The sequence below is a fragment of the Podarcis melisellensis genome (assembly GCF_964234715.1).
Source record: "Podarcis melisellensis genome assembly, chromosome: 2".
Classification (NCBI taxonomy): domain Eukaryota; kingdom Metazoa; phylum Chordata; class Lepidosauria; order Squamata; family Lacertidae; genus Podarcis; species Podarcis melisellensis.
In genome coordinates, this window is record NC_138529.1 from 99216083 (window position 1) to 99235365 (window position 19283).

At 39.5% G+C, this 19283-nt stretch overlaps 2 protein-coding genes across 2 annotated transcripts in view; both read right to left on the bottom strand.

Annotated features, from left to right (window-relative positions):
- The window catches only part of LOC309365078 (uncharacterized protein C3orf49), a 160329-nt gene that overhangs the window by 112565 nt on the left and 28481 nt on the right, over nucleotides 1–19283 (bottom strand). The window lies entirely within an intron of this gene.
- Nucleotides 1–19283, bottom strand: part of ATXN7 (ataxin 7) — a 94579-nt gene that overhangs the window by 68993 nt on the left and 6303 nt on the right. Inside the window, exon 2 of the mRNA XM_081901635.1 lies at nucleotides 10579–10671. The gene's annotated coding sequence lies outside the window, so the exon portion shown is untranslated. The remainder of the gene's footprint in view (nucleotides 1–10578; nucleotides 10672–19283) is intronic.

The following is a 19283-nucleotide window of genomic DNA, read 5'->3' on the forward strand; positions in this document are numbered from 1 at the left end:
TTAAAAATGTGTTTGTGGGAAGCTGGTTATTGGTTTCTTTTTGTTTTATTATGTATTTTGTATTGTTATTTCGTATTTTTCTGTTGTGAACTGCCCAGGGCCCTTTGGATGAAGGGCGCATACAAATTTAATAAACAACAACATATTATGGAAACATTTTCTATGCAAGTAAGGAATATATTCCCCAATGCTGATGTTCATCTTGCTGCTTAGGTGAATACTGGTTGTTATACACATCCCTTGGATTTCGTCTGCTTTTGGTCATAAATAAGAAAATGTGCATAACATACTAAATAAACTGTATTCTTCTACAGCTCCGCCCTCAAATAAAATACTGGGTTGGATCCAGACTAACCATGAGTGGAGTTCTGCTCATGGGACACTCCTGCAGGAAATGAGGGGGCAGGGGGAGCCTTCAACAAACAGCAGAGCACAGTTGTATATATCCCACCCTGAGTTCACAGCTGCCTGTTGCACAAATTATGTAAAACATCATTTGGAGAGAAACTAGGGACAATTACATGGTCATGAACAGGGCAGTTTGCCTCTCAGTCTCACTAAGAGGTACTTTCCTCTTACAACTCTAATATTTTGCAGAACAGCTTACCTCACCTGTAGCAAGAATGAAAAGGCGATAGACATAACTTAGAAAGGGAATCAGACAGTATTTAAAAGCCTAGTGTGCCTAAGTATCTATCAAAGACCACCTTTTCCCCCTAGCCTTTGACACTTGCGATGTATGGTCCTGCCTTATTTTTGTGACTGAGTTGTTTTAAATTGCTTTTAATTTTGTATTTTAAATTGCTGTGCTGTAACCCACCTTGAGAACTCAGGGAGAAGGGCAGGAAATAAATGAATAACAACAACACTCTGCACACCTTTGGACCACACAGACTTTCCTTTTTCGTCAAAATTGAATAAAATATTATACTGAGTTGAAGGCAAGTAACGTTCTCAGATACATGTACATAGGAATTGCACAAATGCAAGTGGCCAGCCTATTTCTGGCAGCCTTTGGCCCTGGACGTCCAGCACAAGATGAGAGAACCCTTCACTTATCCAAAGGTTTTTGCATGTAGCAGAGAACTTGCAGGGGTGGGGGGGGGGCGGCGGCGGAGGCAATGTCTTTTACTTTATCAAAGATGGGAAAGCCAGAAAATTTCTTCCACTTTTCACCAGGCTTTTGCAACACTAAGAAACAGCAAGCATCCACATCACTGCTTCAAAGTGTTTACAAACCCTGGGGAAAACCCAGTCCAGGCCCTCACTCAAATCCAGAAGACATGTGGGAGAATCAGTGGAAATCAGAATACCAAGGGCAGCCATCATTTTGGATCCTTAGGTAGAAAGCAAGTCCTTCCAGAATCTCATTTGTTTCTTAATGTGAACTGTAAAAGTGTAAGTAGACCATTTTGAGTCCCTGAGTAGGCTATAAATTTTAGATAAAATGCAATCAATCAAGAGGATGGGAGGGCTCAAGACAGCTACTACACCTCCTACTTTCAGAACTATGGCTGTAATAAACATATTTCACCTGTAAAGAATGACAAGCACTCACATCTTTTTGAACTTCCAGATGAGGGTTATTTGCTGTGTCAAGGTATAGCAGGACAGGCTTTCAGAATCTGCCAATCAGTCACAGGCTCCTTCATGAGGAAATGACGCCTTAAGACTTAATTGTTAGGGCATAGCTATCTGCTCTTCTTTATCACAACTAATCAAAGTCATTAGAAAGGGCTTGTGCTCGTGAAAATGCCTGTGGAAATCCAGCTGAGCAATTACTGCTCATATAAGTGCTCTGTGAAAATCAGATTTGAGAAACTAACAAGTTGTACATGTAATGCTGATAGAAATGTAACTAGGCATTTTTGGTAGAATGAAGGAAGTCAGAGGACTTCCATACTTGGGCTCATGCTAAACAAAGTTATTGGGTTGGTTTTTTGTGTGTTTTTTTGGTCAATTAATGCTTAAGTAGAATTTTCAAGCCCTGTTCTGTCATAACACCATTCTTTGTTGTGAAACGAGGCGTAAGCACAAGAGAAAAGAAAGCAAACATCAAAATAGACAGATGTGGCAAGTGTAACATAATGGTTGCATTAGCTACTACAACATGAAATGAAACTAGCTTGTGCTCCATCATACCAAATCAACAGGTTTTTTGTATCCTGGTTTTCTAGGCACATGCTAACTCAAGGAAGCTTGAAAGAGGTACAATAAAAACAAACAGCAATAGAATTAGGAGAGTAGGGCTGCAATCCTACACCCATTTATCTAGAAGTAAATCCTACTGGACTCAGAAAGGCTTACTTCTTAGTAGGCATCTGCAGGATTGCACTGTGAATCAGTTGAGGCCCTAGGTAAAAATAAAAGTCCAGTGGAATAATACTATTTTCAGAGTCCACTTGAGGCCCATTTAATCACTATTATTTGACTCTGCAACTGAAATATATAAGGAAAGGGGCCTAAAGATGCTGATTCTGAACTGATACCCCTGCCCGCCGCAATACTGCTCAGTTATTGCTCTATGGCTCACGTAACATCATTACTAGTAAAGCTGGTGTGTGAGTGTGGGTGTGTGGGTGTGTTTGTGTGGGTGAGAGAGAGAGCATGCATGCTTAATTTTGTTGTCCACTTCTGGCAGCTATTTTGCATGTTAAGATGTCACCTTAGGCTGGCTGGTGATATACTATTCTACTACTGAAACATTCTTTCAACATGCCATGAATCCATCAGTTTCCAGTAGGAGAAGAGTGGCAGCAGAAAGATCAATTCATCACTTCAATGGACAAGATTACGGACTGTCAAGTCAAACTAGGAATAAAGTCAGTTCAGAAACTGATTTTTCTTTCTCTTTTTGAGGGGTTGCAAGTGGGGAGCCAGTTTCACATGTTATATAGTGCAAGAAAAAGAAGTTAATGAAAGGGAGAATGGTTCTCTCTTAAATCAATCAAATTTTATTTTTAAAAGTTAGTTCTCTGATATAGTTTGGGGGAGTACTAAAACAAATGGTAGAAAATAAAGATTATAAATACACTAACAGCACCTGAGAAACCCACTTGTCAGATATGGAATCTGACATGCCTGTGTAGGGAAGCAAAGAACTGGTCGGGGGGGGGGGGTGTGTGCAACATTCAGCAACTTGAAGAAAAAGCAATGTATGGAAACAGGCCTGCCTGAGGAGAAGGGAAGGAGAACCAAAAACATAACAGTACAGTGGTACCTTGGGTTAAGTACTTAATTCGTTTTGGAGATTGTTCGTAACCTGAAACTGTTCTTAACCTGAAGCACCATTTTAGCTATTGGGGCCTCCTGCTGCCGCCACGCCGCCGGAGCATGATTTCTGTTCTCATCCTGAAGCAAAGTTCTTAACCCAAGGTAATAATTCTGGGTTAGCGGAGTCTGTAACCTGAAGCGTATGTAACCAGAGGTACCACTGTATAAAAGGTAAAGGGGCCCCTGACCATTAGGTCCAGTCGTGACTGACTCTGGGGTTGCGGCACTCATCTCGCTTTATTGGCCGAGGGAGCCGGCGTACAGCTTCCAGGTCATGTGGCCAGCATGACTAAGCCGCTTCTAGCGAACCAGAGCAGCGCCCGGAAGCGCCGTTTACCTTCCCGCCGGAGCGGTACCTATTTACCTACTTGCACTTTGACGTGCTTTAGAACTGCTAGGTGGGCAGGAGTTGGTACTGAACAACGGGAGCTCACCCCCTCACAGGGATTCAAACCGCCAACCTTCTGATTGGCAAGTCCTAGGCTCTGTGGTTTAACCTACAGCGCCACCAGGCCTTCCCAATATCCTTTAAGCTTACAGAGCAGGGGTGAGGAAACTGTGACCCCTCCAAATGTTGTTGGGCTACAACTATTGTCATCTTTCATGACTAGCCATGAAGACTGAGGCTGATGGGAGCCGAAGTCCAACAACATTTGGAGGGCCACATGTTCTTCATCCCCGTTGTAGTGCTATCTGGATATACATGCTATCAATTCTTTTTTGTTTTGTTGAGAAGCTTCCCCAAAATGAAGGTGATTAAATTAGAAACCCAAAGGAAGGAAGCACACCAACTTCTTGAATCAAATATGTCTGTCAGGAGTCCAAGTTTCTGTTTCAAAGAAAAATCTGAGAGAAGCTCCAGGAAGAAGGATTAACAGGAAGGCCTAGAGTTTTCAATTCACTGGTTTTCATGACTCATTTACAAACTACTCTTTGCTCACTGTCACGACAATAGTGCAAAGTACATGAGTACAAATATTGGCTTCCTATTGTGGGATACGGCTCCCGGTTAACAAATCCTGATACAAGCTACTGTACAAAAGTATTTGGGGAGCAGAAATGTTCACACAAATGTATCTCTTAAACTAAGTGTAGGACTACACCAATGCATTCTACATGACTATGCTCGAAAATTCAAGATTCAAATGAGTATTTGGGGATGTATTTCACAAGCATTCCAAAGTTGGTACTGTATTTCCACCATCTCCTTGTGGTATGAAATCATATAATGATTAAATTCACTTTTAACAACATGTTAAGCCAAGAGAATGGTGTGTAAAAGTACCTGATGTAGTTCTATTTCTAAATCTAGGCAGGTGTGTGAGCATACCTGCAGTATCAGTGCAGTACCTATATTCCAGTGCAGTACCTACATTCAAGACAACCTAAGAACTCCGTTGAACTCATAACTGAAAGGTTGGGACAAACATTTAAATAAATAGAAAATAAAAAAAACTATTTCCTTCCCCATGTCCCACAACAATCTCTTAAACATTCTTGGTAAGTAATTATGCTACTATAGAACTCTTTCTTACTTGAGGGCCTTCCATAAAGATTTGTTTGATCTCATCTAAATTGGCTTTTAAGGGGTACATTTCAGCTAACACTGGGGAGAAAGGGATACTTAATTATTTTGGTGGGGCTATCAGTTCTACCACTGTGTTATATTTTTAAGGCAATAATCTACTAAAGCTGCCACAAGTGGGGAAATACCCAGGGAGCCTGTGAAGTTCTAGCTATCATAGCAGACAGACAGCTCTAAAGAAGAATCTTAAGAAGTCAGGTTACTTGGATTTTGTTAAAATATTATGATCCACCTGAGGATTTGGGACAGTGTGGGATAAAAATCCAAAAGTTAACTTCCAGAATAAAATAAAAGCATGCAAAATAAAAAGTGGAATCCTAGCTCCCTGGCCAGGAACAGTGGGATTGGAGCAGATTAGGAAATTGGGCACTGCATCTGTAGCTCTGGCCACCTGTGGTGGCCAGAGCAGAAGACAGTGTTTTGTTTTGTTTTGCTGCACCGACTCCAAGGTGGCACAGCTGAGGGATCCATACCAGGTCCCTTGAAGAGGAATTGAGTTGCTTAGGATCCAATGGATCCCGGGCACGGGGTGTCCTGCCCCCAGGCACCCTGTTTTAGGGCCCTGTACCAGCAACTGGTATGCCATCTGCTATGGTTTCTGCAGCTGTTACTATATCCCACCTGTTCTAGCAGCAACTATCAGGGGGTTAGGATTAGTGATGTGGATTTTCCGGGCAAATTTGCATCAGAAAAGTTTTGGATACCCTAGAGAGTGATCTAATTTGGCATGTTTATTTTACCTGTATTTAGAAAACCGAGGTATAAAAGTGAGCCGTGTTAATTTTTTGTCTCTGTTCACCACAAGTATTTGATCCAAAATACTGGAGGTATAAAATTGAAGCACACCTAATGTGATTTAAATGTTATTTTATGTAGATTTTTAATGGGAATACTGTAAAAGCAAAGTGAAGACCACTGCTTGTACTTCATTCATGTAGTTTAAATTTCAAGGATGGAAAAACCAAAGACACTGAAAGCTGTTAATACACTAATACATTTCGTGATCCAAAAAAGCTGACTCACGTACTTGTTAGGATAATCAATTGAAAATCATTAATTACAACTCTGAAACCATCAAACCTCCCTAATATTATATTTGTAGTTATTGTCCATTAATTGCTACTAATAAACCTATGAAATAAAATAAAAAAATCTGCAGGGGAAAATTCTGTGGGAGAAAATTTTATGGCCCACATCACTGGTTAGGATTGCTATTTAAAACATTCTACCTGCCTAATAAAACTATTGAAAATAGTTTTGGGGATTTTAAATTATTAAGCTAGAAAGCAGAATACATATAGGAAGCTCTGCCCCACTTTCTAATCAATTGTAGGTACAAAGTTGTATTGGCGTTAAAGAGACAAGGTCATTATAAAGGCCAATCATTATCTTAAAATACTTTCTATGCAATGCATTTGGAAGCAAGGCTGCCCTCATCTGCAAAATCCCCTTCCTCCAAAAATATACTGGAGCCAATTAAATCATCTCTTCCAATAAAGTATTTTATTTGAACTAGGCCTGAGTGGTAGGAATTAAGCTGATATATAGATGAAGTTTTAATATTAAGTTGTCAATTTTATTTTATCTGGTTGGCTTTGCCATAAGATTTTAACATTCTGTTATCTGCCCTAATTTTCTGGAATGAGGTTTATTACAAATCTAAAACAAGAACAAGAATAACGAGTTCAGTGGGTAGCCTTTGGTGAGTCACTCTTTCTAAAGAATCTGCTCTTATCTACACGACTGAAACAGAAGTGCTATACCTGCCAAAACAGAGCTTGGAAAAACTCATTCTAAATACCAACACTGCCAAAACTCTCCTAAATATAATACCCATAATTCTTTTCTTTCTTTAAGGGTGAAAGTTAAAATTCTTACAATTACTACAAGCTACAATAGCTATAGGGATGCGGGTGGCACTGTGGGTTAAACCACAGAGCCTAGGGCTTGCTGATCAGAAGGTTGGTGGTTCAAATCCCCGCAACGGGGTGAGCTCCCATTGCTCGGTCCCTGCTCCTGCCAACCTAGCAGTTCAAAAGCACATCAAAGTGCAAGTAGATAAATAGGTACCACTCCGGAGGGAAGGTAAACGGCGTTTCCGTGCGCTGCTCTGGTTCGCCAGAAGCAGCTTAGACATGCTGCCACATGACACGGAAACTGTCTGTGGACAAATGCTGGCTCCCTTGGCCTATAGAGCGAGATGAGCACCGCAACCCCAGAGTCGTCCGTAACTGGACCTTTTTACAAGATCTATATGATGGCCATCCTGTTTCATTACTGATATTTTATTTCTATCTTATGATTCAGTGCTGGGGAACCTGTGGGTCTGGGGTTTCATTTGGAATTTCAAATCTCATGCAGAGCAGAGCAGAAGCTGCTTAAATGATAGCAACTGAATAGTTTAGCACCTAGATAATATAAAACAAGAGAGCCTAACCCTTTGGCTCTCCAGATTCTGCTGGATAGCCCTGCATGGTCAGGGATAATGTGAGTTGGAAGTCCAGCAACATCTGAAGAATTACAGGTTAGTGACTCTTAATCTAAAATACTAACCCCTTCATCAAGCAGCCAGTTTAAAGAGGCTGGCAGCTGCATTTAAAGCTGAGGTGAGTCAGACCCAAAACTCCCCACAAAACCCTGGTACTAGATATATTAATATTCTATAATGAATGAGATTTCAACAATGCCATTACATTTCCCCCCACAGCTATAAATTTTGTAAGACACAATTGGGTTCTGGCTTGTACTCACTAGCTATAGTTTAAACAAAACACAGTTCGCTTAGTTTAAATGTCACAGGCAACTGTGATTAGTTTAAAAGCAGAAGTAAAAGCTTTTGATATCTTCCTTTGGTGCATGATGGAAAAGGAATAAGAAAGGGGGACAGGAGTGTGGGAGCCTGTGCCTTGGGAAGGCTCATTTATATAGTTAGAAACTTGTTTTTATAGTTAGAAACTGGTTTCTTGTTCTTGCCGAACAGAGTCATTAAGTGAACTTGATTCTATTGCCACTTCGTACAATTTCTCTACAAAACTTTGTACCTGTATCTCCACACAGAAAACATGGAACGTTCAACTGAGGCTGGTATTTATATGCTCCTACTTTTAAAGGAGCACATAAATCTTATATGCTCATATTATAAAACTGCTCCTTATCCAACAATTCCAAAGTAGCTTTTTAGCTGAGCTTCATGAAAATACATATTGTAAAGGGGTGGGGGTAGGTTGTACTGTGACTAGCATTCTGTAATATTATCTTTGTCATTTAAATGTGTTCTGCTTCTTTCAGCTACATAAAGCAACCCCTTTAGGCTTTTGGTAGAACAGTCTATTTTTAAAAGCACATAAAGCTGGTTATCACAACAAAATTAACACAACTAAAACAGGCTTAGCTCTATACATCAAGACTCCAGTATTAGAAGTGTTGAATTCCATTTTATGCAACTATCAAGCAAAAGCAAGAATATATAAATCAACAGAACTGAAGATATTCCAGAAAACTAAGAGAAATGCTTTTTAAAGGAACTGTAATGTGATACTGTCACAAAGAAAGCATCGTATTACAATAAAATATTATGTTCTCCAATGTTACCCTTTGGTAGAGGAAACATACTCTATCACCTGAGGAAAGACACATTCCCTCCCTTGCTAATTAAACAAAGTGCTGATTTTGTTTAAATTTATGTAATATAACTCTCAGTGGTCAATGTGTAGGACATGATCCAGGTACAAATCTCTGCACATCTTCAGTCATTGTCTTTTAGGGTCATTGTCCCACTTGTAAAATGAAAATACAAGACATACCTTGCATAAAAGAACATAATCACTTATAATATAGGAAGTTGTTTAAAAATACGAACAAATTTACATCCATGGGGCTGCAGAAATTAAGGGGCTCATAATCCAGTCCCATGCACTCAACAGAACTATGGGCCACTTTCCAGCTCCCACTAACAACATCATAACAGAGAGAAGTCCAGCCTAGGTGCAATCACAAGCCAAAGAATGATCAGCTGAAGGGAACTTGTTTCCCCACTTCCTACCAGAAAGGACACTCTGTCAGTTTTGCTTAGGAAGCATATTCTGGGCCCATCCTTCACTCAGGGCTGATGGTATATTTGTACAGGTTCTCTGTGTGGTGTGTGTGTGTGTTTTGTACTGTATAATTACACTATTGTAAGTCACATTGAGGATGATTTAACTGAAAGGCAAGGTATAATTTTCAAAATAAATAGATATTTGAGGTTCAGATGAACAACATATACAGCTCATTGTGGCATTCAGTACTGTGTTTTATTTTATTTTGGAGATGTAACTTGTGGTAAGTGCTTGTCTAGCCAATCATTTCTAATAAGTGATGGCAATGGTTTCCCTCTTAGGCTTAACTCACACTAGCGGTGATCCTGCAAATTTAGGAGATAAGTTATAGCTCAGTTTTTCTTACGGGATGTCACAGTCTCAGTTCCTGGTGTCTCGAGGGTCAAGTGATATGAACAACCTCTGCCTGGGATCCTTGACAGTCACAAGAAGTGAGAACAAACAATCCTGGGATAGGTGGGCAAACAACCTGACCTTCTATAAGCAAGCTTTCTATATTCCAAACATAATAAGGGAGAAGGTGGAGCTGCCATTCACTACTTAAAGAAAAAAAGGGAGGAAGAATCTATGACCAACACAAGCTGCACAGCTGTGTTACAGAGAAACCTCAATTGCTATGAAGGTGTTTGCTGGGGGAAGTAATGCATTTAACCAGCAACATAAAATTGTAAAGCAAATGTTAGGATCCCAGAAACAGAGTTACATCTGTATTACTTGCAACCAAAGGGTTATGGTGCTGTTCTTATTTCTTTAAACACACATGCATACACATAAAAATTCTGAAAACACCAACTGAACATGCCCAGTGCTTCTGCGAGAACCCAAACACAATATAACAGAAATGTGATCCTTTTGTTCCTATATGCACAAGGGGGGGTTAGAAGGCTGACCATGGTATACCAGTGGACCACTGGATCACTTTCACAGAATGCTGGCTGGTTGCAAGTTTGCTGGGGATCTTGCAAACCATGCTAGAGAAGGAACTCTTGATCTGATTTACGGGACTGTTAAAAGATCAAGTACAGTATACTCTCTTGCTTTGCTAGTCTAAAATAAAATAATAATAATAAAATAATAATAATAATAATAATGTTGGTGAAGCACAGAGGTCCTAGCATTCTTTAAAAAAAAGAAAAAAGAAAAAAACTGTAGATCAATCAAGATTGAAACCAGCCTATCTTCACTGTAACTTGGGGAGCCTTTGTTTAAATGTTATTTGCTAGCACAGTCTTTCTCCCACAATTTACAAAATCCTGTTCTTTGTTTTTCTTTGAACAGTATATATGTATCGCATCCCTTAAAAAACTAGAAAGGGGAGAACAGGTTTTCCCCCTACACCAATACTCTCTATCGCTTTTGAGACTTGTAGCACAACAGAGTGGGTGTAGTTGGTGTCATTGGTCACAATATATTATGTACAATCATAAAACCCCTCCGTCACAAAAACAATCATTTAACACCTAGCAGCTCTTAATATTACTGTGGCATTCCTAACAACTTTTGTGTCTGCCTTTTTAAAATTCTTGCTGCCCTTTGTGTCTCAGTATCTCTTGCATCTGTAGTACCCAGACATAATAGTTGAGGAACATACTTATATATATATAGGTTAGTAGGTCACAGTACCTTAAAAGTCTGGTAAAATTCAGGGTTGGGATATCAATTGATCATCATCTGCCTGGACTGTGGAAGTTTCCTCTTTCTTATATTTGATTAAATCTGCAATGAAACACATGGTAACAATCACTATTACAGTAATAAGATTTTGCCATCTTATCTTGCAGAAGCGAAAAACATTTAATTGAAATTACCCTGATCATTCTCTTCTATGCAGGCCACTTAATACTACTATTAATATTGTCTCAAGCTTATTTGAATAGAATTGCTTGAAGCTAAACTCTCATTACTGTAGTTTCTGCATTTGAATAATAGAATGAAGTCTTAAGTGCAAATGGTTTAAATTTAAATATTTTTTTTAAGGACTAAACTAAGAAAAGCTAAGGTAAAGCTAACAGACAAAGGGGAAAGCTCTCTTAGTCCTGAGATTACAAGAAAAGAAAAATCATGCCCAGATTGCTACAAACTTCAGCTGCTATCTAAACCTCAATTGCTTGGGAAGCAATCCCATTGAACTCAATAGGACTTACTTCTGAGTAGACCTGGTTAGGATTGCCCTGTTAAGCAATTCTTTTTCTTTGTGGAGAACTTTACTGTAGATGTATGTATGAAAGCATACTTTCTAGGAATGCTGTAATTTATGCTGACAGAATGTCAGCAAACTCCCAGAAGTAGCCCAAAATATAAACAATGCTGAAATCTTTAATTCATAGGCACAACATTTGACTGTCAACTGCTGACTTTCAGTATCTTTAATGCAACTATCTAAATGTCCTCTTAATGAACAACCTGTAGAACCAACTCTTTCGCAATAAAGTATGTTCAAAGCATTCGCACTAGTGTTTGACTTCTCTATTTGATGTTTCTTTCTCTGCGTAATTACAGCACACAAGACATTCAAAGTTCTTATTTCTGCCCCAACAGTCAATCACAGGCTATTGTCAATAGCAGATTCAACTCCATCTGCAGTAATTTTCCTTTTAACTTCCGGATAATCTTCAAAAGTAGACAGAATTGTTAATGAGATAATAAGATGTATTCACACAAAGTAATTCTGCTTTTTATGTAACTCAGGTAGCTGTTTTTATTTAAACACCGAAGCGGCAAAAATGTGTACGCTGATGTTGTAACGTTCTCTCACTAAAATACTTCCATCATTTACTCATTTTCAAATAACTGAAGGCTTAGTTAGATAAATTGTATTAATATACAGTGAAGATATATTATATGTAATGATCTCTCTTCATATTATGCCCAACTTTGTATGCAAAGAAAGAAGTATAAAAGTTTGAATTGTTATGATATATTTTCTGTTAATCTTGATTTCCTTCTGGTTGAAAATTATTATAATTAATAATTTTGAAAGATTTCACAGAAAAGATGGGTAAGTCAGTCAGTAAGAACACATTCTAATGCTTTTTCCATAAATTGCCCAAGATTATTTACAAACTACTGACAAAAACATAAATTAACCAAAATGTAAAACACATTATTCTGCATCTGAGGGAAGGAGCACATGGATATTACAAAATGCCAAAGCTATTGTTAAACCTACATGTGCCAGAAAGCTCATTTTTCAACAGTTATGGCTACCATAAACAGGATGTTCAAATGAGTTCCCTAATGTTTCACTACTGTAAATGACTTCAAGTTTATCTGTACGGTTTTAATTTACTATCCAAAAACAGAAAAGGAAAATCTGACTAATAATTTATGTGCCACACTACTAACCTTAAAGAGGAGATTTGTTCATTTACAGGTACAACGCACATCGCTATTCTCAATGTAAACAAAAGACAGCGGCATGCACCCCAGGCTAAGGATGTCAGCATTTTTCAAACACCTTTCTGACTGTTCCATTTTATGGTGATGCAATCTGACCTACATTTTCAGTGGCCAAAGAGAGACGGAGATACAAAGGGAGGTGGAGATGGCAAGCTGAAGGGGGGGTAGCGAGTGAGAGATTGAGATTCTTTACCCACCAATCCACTAACTGAGGTTTTAATTGGCAGTACAAAGGGTCTAAAAAAGCAGCTGCAGAGATAAAAACTATTTCAAGGGTAACTATACTGTGCTTAGAATACAAAAACTAAAGGAGGTAGGAAGCAGAGAGTAAGCATTGGATTTTTGATCAAGTGACAAAATTTAGCATCCTCATTAAGCAGAGTGGAATGCTATCCCAGAAGGAATGCTGAAATATAGATGGTAGAGACATGCAGCATTACAGTATTTTCAACCAGACCACTCATCAGAATTGATATCTAGCCTATTTTGAAACATACTAGCATTAATAAATTATATTATTATTTAATTTAATTTATATACCACCCTATACCCAGAGGTCTCAGGGTGGTTAACAGAATAAAATCAAAATATAAAACTACAAAATACATAATCAAAGTAAAAACAATAACCCCCCCCCTCAAACCCCACATTTTAAAAGGGCATAGGATGTAAATCAAATCAACCAAAGGCCTGGTTAAAAAGGAATGTTTTTGCCTAACGCGTAAAGGTGTATAATGAAGGCGCCAGGCGAACTTCCCAGGGGAGAGCATTCCAGAGACAGGGAGCCACCCTCCGGACCTCTCAAGGAGGAGGCACACAAAGAAGGGCCTCAGAAGATGATCTCAGGGTCCAGGTAGGTTCATATGGAAAGGTTCATATGGTCCTGAGCCATTTAAGACTTTATAGGTCAAAACCATCACTTTGAACGGGGCCCGGAAACTAATTGGCAGCTGGTGCAGCCAGACCAGGATTGGTGTAATATGCTCAAATCATGTTGTTCCGGTGAGCAACCCGGCTGCAGAATTCTGTACTGGCTGAATTTTCCAAACTGTCTTCAGAGGCAGTCCTACAAATAACACATTGAAGTAATCTAACCTTGAAGTTACCAGAGCATAGACAACAGTAGATAGGCTATTCCTGTCCAGATAGGGGCGTAGCTGGGTCATCAGCTGAAGCTGATGGAAGGCACTCCAGGCCACTGAGGCCACCTGAGCCTCAAGTGACAACAAAGGATCCAGGAGTACCCCCAGGCTACAAACCTGCTCCTTCAGAGGAAGTGTAACCCCATCAAGAGCAGGTGATCTTCCACCCATACGGTCTAGGGAACCACCCAATAACAGTGCCTCAGTCTTATCTGGATTGAGCTTCAGTTTGTTGGCTCTCATCCAGTCCATTACTGCGGCAAGACACTGGTCCAGCACTTCCACTGCCTCACCTGCAGGTGTAAAGGAGAAACAGAGCTGAGTGTCATCAGCATACTGCTGACAACGTATTCCAAACCTCCGAGAAACCCCATCCAGTGGTTTCATGTTAGATGTTAAACAATGTAGGGGATAGGACTGAGCCCTGCGAAACCCCACACTGAAAGTTCCATGGAAGAAGAAGAAGAAGAAGAAGAAGAAGAAGAAGAAGAAGAAGAAGAAGAAGAAGAAGAGTAGTAGTAGTAGTAGTAGTAGTAGTAGTTTGGATTTGATATCCCGCCTTTCACTCCCTTTAAGGAGTCTCAAAGCGGCTAACATTCTCCTTTCCCTTCCTCCCCCACAACAAACATTCTGTGAGGTGAGTGGGGCTGAGAGACTTCAAAGAAGTGTGACTGGCCCAAGGTCACCCAGCAGCTGCATGTGGAGGAGCGGAGACGCGAACCCGGTTCCAAAGATTACGAGACTACCGCTCTTAACCACTGCACCACACTGGCTCTCCAGTGGAGCTGAAAAGCATTCCCCAAGCAACACCCTTTGGGAACAACCATCCAAGTAGGACTGGAGCCACTGCAAAGAGGTGACACCGACCCCTAGTTCGGACAGTTGCTCCAGAAGGATGCCATGGTCGATGGTATCGAAAGCTAAATACTATAATTACATTAGTAATACCATAACCTTCAACATTCTTCATGAAAATAGGGACGTTCTATTGCTTTTCATGCAGAATGGAGACCTCTTAGTTGCATGAAAACATTGTTTTATGTGTACATGGACACATACACCCCTACATAAAGCCTTAATAATGATGTTCCATTGTCGTCCAGGAATAGAACTGAATAGAACTCCAATAGAACTGAATAAGTATATTTCAGCTATTTATTATATGCTAGGCCTTCAACTGCACCAGCTGTAACAAAACATGTCTCTCCCATATTGGTCCCTACACTCACAACAGGCACTGCAACCTTCCAATAGTTTGACTTTACCCCCAAAGGCACACTCCTCCATTATCTCCCATGCCAGCAACAGCATCACACATGCAGTTCTACATGCAAACTTTGAACATAACAGTAGTACAACTGAGCTTGTGGGAGAGGGAATAAAAGCAAACTGCTTCAAAATATTTTTTGCAGTTGTGATATGCAAACTACTCATTCTGTAGTAGCCAGGAAATAATTTCATTTGCTTGGATAGAAGCAGTTCCTTCTGCACATGGGAGTATCACTGCTTTCACATGGCAAACAGGCAATGGTTATTAAATTACTTAAGAGTGAAGCTCCACATACACAAAGTGATTTCTACGGCATATTTCTATTGTTGGCAAAAGCCTTCTCAACTAACACACAACAAAACGGAAACCTGCTGCGGAGGGTAGGCAGGGCAGCAAGGAGTGAGAAAAAGAGGCTTCCCCTCTCCTCCCACATTGCTTTGGTTTCTGGGGAGAAAAGAAGAAAGCCTTCTCCTGTACTCTATACCACAGCTGCCTGCTGAAGGAGAAATTTCAACTACAGTAATAGTGCATGCAACAGAACTATGTGTACTTCAAGTTTGGTTTTTTAAAAAATAAAATAAAAATTATGCCAAGCTCAAACTGAATTGTTCACTGTATAAAATGACAAAATATCAAAACATATCTTCCTCATGTATTTGCTTATATGCAATAATTTACCTGTCTTCTCCTATTCACCGAGTGGGGCAGAGAGGTAAGCATAATTGCAAAGCACTCTGTAAAACAGAAATGCAAAAACTATCTGCAGTATTTCCACACCAGTTTCAACTAATATTTATTTTTCATTTAAAATATTTATATACTATTCTTCAGCAAAGTTTCCAGGACTGTTTACAGAAATGTTGGTGGCAGGTGAACTCCCTAGGGAAGGAATTCCCTAGGCAGGCCTACACATTAGCAAGGCTCTCTGCGTGGTTGCCATTCACCTTATAAATACAATTGCAGCATTTGACATAAGCTTCCTTCTTCTTGCCTCCTCCTCTATTATATGAGCTGACTCATAACACTGTAGTTCAGAGACTGAGCTGTAATAAATTAAGAAGTCCCCAATTCAAATCTCAACTTATCCATGAACTGTCCAAACCATTATCTTGGCCTGCCATGCACAATATGGGGATAACAGTACAGTACTGGTTTGATTTGTAGGAATTACAAAAATAAAATTTAAAAAATTGTGAAGGGCTATGGACACCCAAAAGTAGTACATAGGCCAATATTGGCACTAGGTATCCTTGGGCACCTACTGCAACCCCATCGGGGCTCGCTCAACATTAGCTGATGTTTTGAGAGTTAACTTTATTGTGTACTATTATATTATAATAGATAACTGAATATTACTTTATTTGATATTATTTATTCCATTTTAAAGTTATGTTTTATTATGACGTCCTGTATCGGATCAGATTATTATAAGGTGTGTGTTCTTTGTTGTGTATTTTGTTGCTGTAAACCGCCTTGTGCATTTTAATATAGAAAGGTGGTATACAAATTAAAAGTGAAATGAAATGACATGAAACATATTGCTTACAAGCTTGTTCCTTGAAACACATTTATTCCCAAATACATTTCATTCTTTGAAATGCATGGCAGGTAAACCTTTGAGTTTCTAAAAAACCAGACAAACCTTGCAAGTGGCTTCAATTTTAGAGGGCAACGAAAAACTATATGAGGACGGGATATATACAGATTAGGTATGAGAAACGGAATTGCTTAGTATCAACTTCTATGAATCTTTTTTGGAGAGGGCAGATTAACAGTCCTCCACTACTCTTGCTCACTGCACCATAGCAACTGGTAAAAAAAATTGCCTCTACCATATACCAGCCATATTGGGTGTATGTGCAATATAGCATTTTATATAATACAACAAACATAAAGGATGTTGATTTCCCTGTAAATAAACTTTTGATTCTGTGACATTAAGAATCCTTCAAAAGAAAGAGAAACTGAAAGAGTCTGTATTTTCAAGATACTGCATGATTTCATAAACAAAGGAGTTATTTGAATATCCTTCCTCTTTCAAACAATGATTAACTTTGGTAGTTTCCCTTCCCAGACTTTTAAACTGAAACTCTGACAATCCTTACAAAACATTATAAACTTGCTGAAAAAGGCACTTCACCTATCTATATATGTCAGCATTTTAAAAATAGTCTTTTGATTAATATTATAATGAAATACTGAAATATTGTTTTGAGTACAAACGTAAAAGGAATTTGCCCTGTAAACGCCATTGAAAGTCTATACAGCTGAGATATACACACTCCTGCTAACATCACTGGTGATGCTGGATGAGGAAGAGGGAGGGGCATTAATTACAGAGGAAGACAAAACACTTGTAAAGCATGAGGGAAAACTGAGTAAGAAAACTTGAATGTGTTGCCTTCAAATTAAATGGGTGGGGAAAATAAAGGGGAAATCTGTTATTTTTTTCACTATGAAAACCTAACAGAAAAGTTTCTAGTCATTGGACTATGTACTAGCCAAAATAAATATCAAACAGAAGTCTCACTTATCGACAGCTGAATCCTATACATTTCTACTCAGAAGTAAGCTGAACCACATTCAACAGGACTCACAAGTAAGCGTGCATGGGGGATTGCAGCCTGATTTACGTGATAAATCTGCATTTTCTGATATTTATAAGTACACATAAAACCAATGACTCTAATGGCACTTCCTTGATAGAGTTACTCTGAAATCAAGACAGCAACTTCTTTGTAAACCTCTTCGCCTAAGCTGCCTCTCAAGGTTGTTGTGGGCTTTAAATGAGAAGGTAGAGAACCATCACCACCTTGGAGAAAAAGGTGGGATATCATCCAATAAAAATATGTATGGTGTCAAAAGAATCTTATTACCTGAATACTGTTCTATGATTAAAAAAATGACTTTGTGTCATGTACTTTTGGTTATGGGTGGTGGGGAGCAGGAATGGAAATCTATTTCATGAAGCCATTCAGCCATCTTTAGGGCTGAACCTAAAGTAAGATCTCCTGTAACACAGGGGACAACTAACAGCACTCCTCCGGATGATCTCAGTGGTCTTTCAGGTATCCGGGACCCAAGTGGTCTTTAAAGTATCCTAGACCCAAGTTGTTCAGGGCACTGTGTGTCAACACAAGAACTTTGAACCAGGCCTGAAACCATATTAGCAACCAGTGCAGATGTTTCAACAGGGGTGTGACATCCTGTCAAATCATCTGTTCGCATCAGCAGTATAACATCTGCTTTCTGCACCAGCTGGAGCTTCTGGACTAGGCTCAAGGACAGCTCCACAAAGAGCACATTGCAGTAATCCAGTCCTGAGGTTACCAATGTATGGACTGCAGTGGCCAAGTTATGCTGCTCCAGATATGGTGAAAGTTGGCAAACCAGAGTAGGCTAGTAAAAAGGCACTCCTCACCATAGAGGTCACTGGGCCTCTAGTGACAAAGATATATCCAAGAGTACCCCCAAGCTGCGTACCTGCTCCTCTAAAGGGAGTGCAACAACCGCCAGAACAGGCAACTGGCCAGTCTTCCAAAGACTGGAACCACCTACCAACAGAAACTCCACCTTCCCAGGATTGAAATTTAGTTTACTGACCCTCATCCAGTCCACCACAGCATGAAGACACTTGTACAGAGCTTGCACAGCCTCTCCTTATTCAGATGTCATGGAGAAGCTGAGCTTATGTTTAGTCTATCCATAAAGAAAGACAATGATTAAACTGAATATTCCTCCTATCTAGAAGAGTGAAACTTTTCTCACGAGAGTATAATATGATGAGACACTAATCAAGCGTGTGTCATTCTAGGCCAGTCAGTTCCTCAGGATGAGACCCAAACCTAATTTCTGAAACACACTTGACAGTGGCGATATTGCAGCATGACACACCTTGTTATGCTCTAAGAGAACAATAAAGGAGCGCTTCATAAATAGCACTAAAATAATTACAGGGTTTACCTTATTTTTTATTTTATTTTTTTTAAAAAAATGTTAAGGCAGGCACAGAAGATCCTAATTGCTGCAGGTACAATTCATGAAGGATTGCTGCTGTGCGAGAGATCCTGATTTCACAAGGCTTGCATGAAGCAACTGAGAATGTACAACTGTAATTCTCACCACGGCAACAATTGAAACTAAAATTCTCATTGTTACAGCCTATTAATTTAAGTAAACTTTTAGTTCTTGTGGTTGGGGACCAAAATGAGACCACAATATTTATGTGAAACATTTCTTAGACATCATATGACCAAAGCAGAGGCTCCTGCAGCCTCTCAGCACATACTCTAGGCTAACCTGCCAGTGAAGAACCTAGTTATCAAACTAAAAAGACAGAAAGAGACACTATTTGGTAAAGCAGCTATCCGCTGAACTTTCTTCCTCTGCAGTCACCTGACAGTTGTCTCAAGATCAACCATCCAGTATTGTGACTAAGATCCCATGTATAATCAACCCTCCTTTCCCTGCAAGGTAAATATTTGGGTCCCACTTAATGGCAACAGACAAGGGAGGGA